We start from the raw sequence: 9,906 nt of genomic DNA on the forward strand, positions 1-9,906 counted from the left end.
TTTTACAGGTTCTTTTGTTCATGGGTTTTTACCTGTTTCTATGCTCTCTGTTGTGTTAGTGCCGGTCATTAAAGACAAAGTGAGCAAGTTAAACAGCTCAGATAACTATAGACCAATAGCCTTGGCCAGCGTCTTGTCCAAAGTGCTAGAGACAATTCTACTGAGTAGACTTGAGAGGTTGATCATGTCTGCTGATAACCAATTTGGATTCAAACGAAAACATGGCACTGATTTGTGTATTTTTTTACTTAAAGAGATTGTAGATAAATATAGTAGGCAGAATTCTACTATGTTTGTATCTTTTATTGATGCCTCTAGGGCCTTTGACCGCATTAATCATGAAAAGTTATTCTTAAAGCTGACGCAAAGAGGTGTCCCTAGTTTCTTAGTCAGAATCTTGGTATTCTGGTATGCTCACCAGACAATGAGAGTAAAATGGGGGAAGTCAATATCTGCTCCTTTTCATGTGACCAATGGTGTCCGTCAAGGTGGAATTATTTCTCCTTTCCTTTTTAATGTTTATATGAATGATTTATCATTGATGTTAAATGCATGTGGGACAGGGTGTAGAGTCGGTGACTCGTTAATTAAACACCTGATGTATGCGGATGATTTGGTCATCTTTAGTCCATATAGTGCTGGGCTACAACAGCTACTGAGGATATGCTCACAGTATGGCTTTGATTTTAATATAAAATACAACGCTAAAAAGGGTAAGGTCATGATTGTCCGAAGTACGGAAGACAGACAATCTACCTTTCCTGACTTCTATCTGGCTGGCACTGCCCTTTGTGTGTGCAGTGAGATTACTTATTTGGGACATATTATCTCCAATGACCTATCAGATGACAAGGACATCTATAGGCAGCGGCGTAAGCTGTATGCCCAAGCAAACATGCTGTGTCGCAAATTTAGCATGTGCTCAGTACCTGTGAAGATCTCTCTGTTTAGATCCTTTTGTACACCACTGTATACTGCCCACCTTTGGAGTCGCTACAGGCAAGGCAGCATCAGACGCCTTACAGTGGCCTATAATGACTGCATGAGGCTGCTGCTGAGAGCTCCAAGAAGCTCCAGTGCAAGCCAGATGTTTGTTAGTGTTGGGGTACCCACCAGCTCTGCTGTGCTACGTAACCTTATGTATAGGTTTATGTGTAGAGCATCTGAGTCAGTAAATGACATGACTGAAATAAAGATTGAATTGAATTGAAGTACTCACAGTTTTTTTACTCAGGTAAAAGTACAAATACTGCTGTGTAGAAATACTCTGTGTTATTATTATTATTAGGCTTTGACTATTACATGGGCCAGTTTCGAATTGCAGCCATCTGTAGGTACTCTTTTAGAGTGGTTTGGAAGGAGTATAATGTTTCACACTCCTTCACGACTTTTGGTAGGGCATTCCACATTTTTGTGGCAAAGCAGAGATCCCTTGTTAGTGCCAAATCTGGGTTGAACGTGATCAGTGGAGTGACAGGTACATGGGTGTCTTTGTGGTGTAGTGTATCTTGTAGACCAGGCCTATTGCAAGTTGCTGTACTCTGTCCTCAACACTGAGCCATCTGACCCTAGAGAAATGAGCAGGGGTTAGATGAGTCGTAGATGTTTGGAGCCTTGTTTTTAAGGCCTTTAGTGGTGTTGTGGTACCATGAGGAGCATGCATAGTCGAAGTAACCTTGGATGAGTCTTCCTGCTAGAGTCCTCAAAGTATTCTTACTGACCAGAAAGGAGATCCTATACAAAAAACGTGTTCTTTGGTTGACTTTTTTGATTGCTCTTGTTACCATGTTATCACTGGAAAGATTTGGCTCTTCTGTAGGTTATTTCCTCTTATCTTGTGATGACATCGTCACCCACTTGAAGCCGTGGGCTAGTGGCGCTTTGTGTGAGCTTGTAGATCTGCTATTTTTGACAAGCGACACCATTGTTAGACAAAGTATAAATCAGACATTTTCATGTCAAGGACCCCCTACATTGATATACATTTGGACCCCCGTCTGAATAGATGTTGTGCCAGGGGGGCCCCGACGAAAGATTTGTGTTTAAAACTTTCAAACATAATTCAGAAAACACAAACCATGAATGTTCAAAATGTAGATCTGCTGTTTGTGAGATTGAACCCATGACCTTTTGAACATGTAGAGAGCATCTTAAGTTAAGACCAGGAACACATCTGTGTCATTTTAGCTGTAACCATTATCTTATACTTTGGCTATTCAAAGATATCAGCTCATAGCACGACACTGGCTACGTTTACATGGACAGGTTTATTCCACTTCAATTCGGAATGAATGCTCATTCAGAATAGAAATGCTCATGTAAACGCATCGGTATGGCCATACCGGTCTGATCCCAATGAAATTTCATTCGGGTTTGAAGGGCTGGTATATACCTATAGAATCGGGCTACGTTGCCCATGTAAACGCACTGGTATCAGACTGGTATACATTTGTTCTTTTGCGCATGTGTCATTGGCTAGCGCGGTGACGTCCCCCGCCCCCAACCTGGCCCGAAGCACTCATGAGCGCATGACCAGAGTTCTATTCCGAATGAATGCTTTGCCCATGTAAACGATTGAGGAACAGGAATACTTTTATTCAGGTGCCATGTAAACAGTTATACATTTCTATTCAGGGTATACATTTCTATTCGGAATGAGTTCATTCTGAATGAATAAATATTGTGCATGTAAACGCACCCACTCTGAGTGTCACGCTATGAGCTTGTAGATCTGTCGTTTTTTGAAAAATCATGAAAATGTGTGCAAATCTTTGAATGTATATATTTTTTAAAGTGAACATTTGTAACTCAAATCTTTATTTCTGGAGGTCCCTGAAACAACACATTTGACTTTTATTTTTTTTTATATATAATTTAAAAGATTTGCTAAGATTTGCTCAACTTTTCACGATTAAAAAAATAGCAGATCTACAAGCTCATAGCGCAGCACTCAGTTGTTGACGTGCCTTGTTTTTAAAGGTTTTAACCACTTTATACGGCCTAGGTTGGCCACTTGATGGCGCCATTTGACCAGGTATTTTAATCCCACTGATGAAGCGACGGTTAACAGCTGCATCAAAAGCTTAACCTCTTAAACCAGTGGTTCTCAACCAGTGGATCTTTAACTATTGAGAACGTAAAATTAAACCAAATGGACCCGTAAGGGTCGGAATGAGCTAAACGTAAAATGAAACCAAATGGACCCGTAAGGGTCGGAATGAGCTAAACGTAAAATGAAACCAAATGGACCCGTAAGGGTCCATTTGGTTTCATTTTACGTTCTCAATAGTTAAAGATCTATATAAGGGTTCATTTGGTTTTATTTTACACTCTCAAGAGTTAAATTATTGTTAAACATCTGCATTACTTCATTAAAAGCACATTTGGAGAATGTAGAAGAATTGTTATTTTGATCATAATTTGCCTGTTATCTCTCCTGTCAATGTGTTTAGTTATAATGATTTGGGTCCAACCCTAACCTTAGCAAGGCTGAAAGTTTCACGATCAAAGTGGGTGATGATGTTATCACAAGAAAGGAGGAAATTACCTACCTGGGTTCCATCTTGGAGGCAAACCTCTCAGGTAACAAAACGCAGAAAGAACGATCAAAAAGGTCAACCAAACAACACGCTATTTGTGAAGGATTGATCGTCTAGTCAGTAAGAATACTCTGAAGATTCTTGCAGGGGCCCTCATACAAGGTCATTATGATTATGCATGCACTTCATGGTATCACAACACCTCCAATGCCTTAAAAACAAGGCTCCAAACATCCCAAAACAAACTTGTAAGGCTACTTCTTGGTCTCAATCACAAAACCCATCTAACCCCTGCTCATTTTGCTAGGATTGGATGGCTTAGGGTTGAGGACAGAGTACAGCAACTTGCTATGGGCCTGGTCTTCAAGATATACCACAACATTGGGATCCCCCTGTATTTGTCAAAATACTTCCAAAATGTTTATGAAGTCCATGATCACAACACCAGAGGCAGCTCCACAAATCATGTTCAACCCAGATTTGTCTCAACAAAGGGAATGAACTCGTTCTCATGCTATTCATCAAAAATGTGGAATGCCCTACCAAAAGGAGTAAAGGAGTGTAAAACCCTACTCACTTTCAAAACTGCCCTAAAGATACACCTTCAGGAGGCTGCAATTCAAAAATGGCCCCTGTCCAAGTCCTAACCTAACCTACCCCCCTACCCCCACCCCCCTCTCTTTCTTATTTTGTACATATTTTTCACTCTGCATACCAGTAACCTGTAAACTGATTGTATGACATTCTGTATAGTAGTGTGTATATCTGTCTGTCTCTTATATGTCATCATGATTTGTGTGCATGGGGATCTCATCTTAAACAAGCTCAGTGCTTAATGAGCTTTCCAGTTTAGTAGACCTTGTATTGTGAATTTTTACTGTTATGTACTGTTCTCATGTCTTACTAAATAAAGTACATCAATCAATCAATCAATCACTGTCCTATCAGGATATCAATAAAAGACTGTTGTGCTAATAAAGTGTCGCTCGCTCTCATTTTTGAAGATGTATTTGATGTTGCCTATTAATAGATTATACATTCATTCACTAATATATATATACAAAATATTGTGTCCAAAACCATTCCTTTTTTATTATTAAAAACACATTTAATAAAATAGCGAGAAAAGCCAATCCACAAATAGACCTATTTGATCTTGTGGAGGGGGGGGGGAGCAGGGTGGAGTTTAGTGTGTTGCTTAAGAACACTCAGACACACTGTTGGAGTCTGGACTTGAACCTGTGACCTTCTGCTCACTAGACAGTCACTCTATCCATTCACCTATCCACCTGTTTCCTAGGCTTTTCACTGTGTTCCACTTCCTGTCTTTTGATCCAATGAAATCCAATGAAACCGGTGAGATGACTAATGCTATCCAATGAAATCCGACAGGAAGTGGAAAACACACAGCCAAGAAACAGGTGATAGCAGTGGCGGCCATTTTCTGGTTCCACTTCAAAATAGTCAATGCATTTTTCCCATTGACATTTCCAAAAATATTTATATCAATTAATTTAAGCCTAGAATCAAGTCATCCAGGGTCCTGGTGAATCATGACCATAAAATGTTTAATTCTGTGAAAAAACGTTTTTGAAAACGGCAAAACAAAGGGTATTTATTAAATATAGTATATCATATAATTAAATATAAAATAAATAAAAATCACAGGAAAAAAAAAAAGTTTTACGGTCATGATTCACCAGGACCCTGGATGGCTTGATTCTAGGCTTAAATTAATTGATATAAATATGTTTGTGTAGCAGGATGGGCGTTGGTTCAACAGCTAAAAACTCACTCAACAGTAGCTCTCACTCTCGATAAAGCAACTGTTAATTAAAAAAATATATATATTTTGTTTTACAATACCCGACTCTGTCTTTCGCACCACTACCTGAAGGCCGTTTCACCCACAGCCAGCACCTTCCTGGCATTTTTGCTTGAGAATAATGCAGAGTCAAGATAGCACATTTAAGAAGGTGCTCATTTACTAATGACACTAATTTCAGATCATTTTAATTACAACATTCAGCAATGCATATATGAGCACAAATGACATGAGGATTGACCTGTAAAACAAACAATAGTTAAGTAAGCCAAGCTAAGACAACATGTAGTCTACACTGCAGTGAATCATGTTGTCTAGCGACAGACCAAAGTGAGACTTATGCACTTGACAGACTTTATGCTGCTGTGAGAAACATGGGATTAAACTAACGCATTAAAGTAACTGTTTTCCTGTTCTCTGTTATACATTATAGTTCCTAAGTACAGTAACCAGGTTAAAGTTACTAAAGTTAAAAAAATGGCATTACTTGGGTGAGGCCTTCACTGAAATCTGTCATGCACGTCCCAGCAGAGTGATTCAAATTCAACAGCTAAGAAGTATCACAGTAGCTCTCACTCTCGATAAAGCATATGTTAATTCCAAATATTAACACCTCAGTCTACAGTCTTTCTATGCTTATGTGTTCAATAATGATTATTTGTCCTAGTGTCTATGCTGATCTGGTCTTGGCTAGACACCTGTCACTCCCCTTCTCAGCTCATGTGTGATTACAGCCTGACACTATAAAGAGGAGCTGTAGCCAGCTCTCGGCTATTCCCCCCAGCACCCCAGCAGAGCACAAGCGTTTATTGGTTCCCTTGACTATTTGTACTTTCTTTATTTCAGTTACGATGGGCTGATTGTAAGTGTTTTTAATGTTTGGTATGATTTTCGTTATTGGTTACTTTGTACTTTGTGTTTTGGTAGTTCATGGGAGTCTGGTGAAAGGACACAATTGTAACTTTAATTAGAAATATAAATACAGATTCTTTATTTAACTGCTGTAGACTCAGTGATTTAATTTCCCATAGAGTGTGAGGACGTAGTCTTCTTCGTTTGCCACCTTCACCTTCTCGACGATGACAGGGAGTACTGCTCCTGCTTCGACAAAAGATTAACATGTATTTGTCCACAGACCCCCATCTGATAAGATTTGGTTTTAAATATACTTATTTTCAGGTTTGTGTTTGCTAACAATGTGTGTTAACATAATTTATACACTAGTCTTGACTTTCTGTTCTGATTCAGATTACACAAACTAGGTATACCACCTGTTTGATGAATGTAACCGATATAGGGTGATGAGTTAAACAAAGGGGCTTTGAGGAATGTTCAGGATGATCATATACAAGACCTTAGATGTAATATAGTTGGATGATTACATGATATGATTAGATGGCAGACAAGTTTCAAATAACTTGATCATTGAGAGACAAATCCTTTAAGGTGTGCATCTTTTTTGGAAGCATATATTCATTCTGTAGATTTATTATTCACTGTAACACCTAATACAATGGCACAAAGATTTGGCGGACCCCTGTAGTAACTCTGAGGACCCCCTAGGGGTCCTGGACCCCCTGTTGAAGATCCCTGGTATAATGTATAACATTGTGTTTCATATGTATAGACATACGTACCATGTTGTGCATTCAAGCTATTCAAGTAATAGATTAATATATTCATTCATATCCACTGCCATTAGTAAACATACTTTACTAACTGAGAAGAATGTAATACTATCAACAATCTACCACACTTTAAGTATATTTTGATGCCGATACTTTTGTTCTTTTACTCAAGTACATTTTCATTACCAGACTTGTACTTGTAACAGAGTGTTTCTACAATTGCAGTATTGATATAAGTGATTCATTGATATTCATTGTTAAATAAATATTACAATGTATGTCTATTATTATTATTATTATTATTATTATTATTATTATTATTATTATTATTATTATTGCTGTTATATATTTCGCTAACTTCTTCTCTTTAACTTTTAAATGAGTGAAATGACGTTTGCATTGAAAACAAATGTATCTATTTTTGGTTCGTGCACATGTGCGTGCTTGTAATAGTGTGTGTGTGTGTGTGTGTGTGTGTGTGTGTGTGTGTGTGTGTGTGTGTGTGTGTGTGTGGGGAAGGGGGGCGGGGCTTGTGTCGTGTTCGTGTCGTGTTTGTGTGTGCACGTCATAGAGTTGTTTGGGTGCGTGCGTGTAACAGCGTGTGTGTGTGGGCGGGGGGGGGCTGTGCTTGCGTACACGCGAGAGGGCATTCCCGGGGATGCCCTCTTGCATGTACGCATGTCTGCTTGTCAGACCAATCACAGCCCTTGCTGTTTTGTCCCGCCCCTTAAATCCCCCGTTCCCGCAGAGCTCGGCTCATTTCTCAAGGTTTCCAGCGGATGCTAGGTCGCTCGATACTAGGTCTCTCCGGTCGATGATAGATTACTATTGGAAACTGTTCTACTTGATTTCGCTTCATATATCACTGATCTACTTTCATTTCGTCGTCTTTTGTCTGAGGTGAGTAATATGACTTGATATTTACTTTTTTCCCGCCTTTATTACTTTATTTTTATTTTTTCCCGCCTTTTTTGGACTACATGAACGTTCAGATTTCAAACACAGTTTTTATCCCATGGCCACGGATGTTATAATTATGTACGGGCCATCAGAAGTAGCCGTATCTTCCGTATTGTTCAATAATTTTGCTCATAGCTGGCACACTCTATCAGAGTGCAGTACACCTACCAACCGATGGGTAATGCAGTTGAAAGCATGGCGGACATGCTGAGAAAATGGCCACCGATCGGATTAAAATGCTTTTTATTGAACAATACTGAAGATACGGTTACTTCTGAGGGCTCGAACAGAATTGTCACATCCGTGGCCGTGAGGTAAGAACTTTATATTTGAAATGTGAACGTTTATGTACATGTACGGGCCTTAAATGAATTAAGTGCAAACGCCAGGTTACGTTTGTTTCAGGCCCCAGGACTCTGTTGGTTTGTTTTCATAAACTTGTGTCACAATCGACCTGTCCATAACAATTCATTATACAACGCAGAATGCAGCTTTTAATCAACATTGCATTTGTTATATCTTGTCTGTTAAAAATTTAGCTTGTAGATCTGCTAAAACTAACTTTAAGCAGCCTCTGAAACTGGGTTAAAAACAACCTAGGCTAACCAGTGCTAACGGCTATAAACGTATGCCTACAACTTCCGCATGGCAGTGACGTAAATGATTACGTTATCAACAGTATCGCTATCATGTTTATGTATTTACCAGGGACACAGTGCACATTAATCAGCATGTTGGTTTTCACATCCGTGTAATGAACCAGAGTTAGCCAGAAGCTAGCTTTCATCTGTAGTCCCTGAGCAGGCTGTTAAAAGTGCAGATATAACTATCCATACAAAAACGGTTGTATTAATACCATACAAGACCAGTAGACATAGTACAGGAGACAGAACAATTATATTTTATATGTTGGTGGACTTTACTGAGACAATGGCAAACAACGTGGCTTTGACTCAGTATAGATCATTGGTTCTCAAAGTGGGGTCCGGGGACCCCCAGCGGTACTTGAGGGGGTTCCAGGGGGTCCCCAGCTAAATGATGGATAGGAACCAAATGGACCCATATGGGTCTGTAACTCTGAGAGTGTACAAGGTTCCATTTGTACACTCTCAGAGTTAAATTAACATTGTTTATACAATATGAATTGGGGTCCCAGCGATATAAATGCCATTACATGGGGGTCCGTAGCCCTAATGCATGTCAAACTGGGGGTCCTTGAAATTGAAATGGTTGAGAATCACTGCTAGAGCCGTAAAAATCGTCTCTTATTGGGGGTCCCTGGCATAACTTTTCAAATGGGGGTCCCTGGGCTAATGTGTGTCAATTTGGGGGTCCTTGACGCAAAAAAGGTTGAAAACCACTGGTAGCCTATAGAGTAACATGAGTTTAACTCTAGAAGGAGATGCTGTTGTAATTTGACTGTTTTACTAGCAGTAAATAGACATTCATTTGACGCACTGTTTGGTTCAACAAGTGTTTATCTGCACCGAGCATTGTACTGGGTTGACTAATGTTAGAGGACGCCGTGGCTTTGCGGTTGTTTTCATTAACCTGGTTGCTTGTTTCTCTGAACCTGGCAACTGCCATGTCCGCTTATTGTAAGCGGATGGTCGCGCTTCTTTTGGGGCTTGTTTTGGGGTTGAAAAGGACCGTAATGAGAGTAGACGGTACACGGTCGGTCGTACCGTGTCGGTCGCGCATGCGCGCCACTCTCAATTGTATATTAGGATCATCATATTTATGATTATGTGCCCACATTTGCCTCTAAATTGTGGAGAAACTGTCGATGCGGAACCAAACTGTCAAGCAATTGTTTCCGCCCAGACACGTTTCACTGTCGCACATGTCGAAAATAGCAGATCTACAAGCTCACAACGCGTCGCGCTGCGACGCGTTGTGAGCTTGTAGATCGGCTATTTTCAAATAGACTATGTATAAAATAAGGCTAAAGTGG

Source organism: Gymnoscopelus microlampas (genome assembly GCF_963454915.1).
Source record: "Gymnoscopelus microlampas genome assembly, chromosome: 15".
NCBI classification, from domain to species: domain Eukaryota; kingdom Metazoa; phylum Chordata; class Actinopteri; order Myctophiformes; family Myctophidae; genus Gymnoscopelus; species Gymnoscopelus microlampas.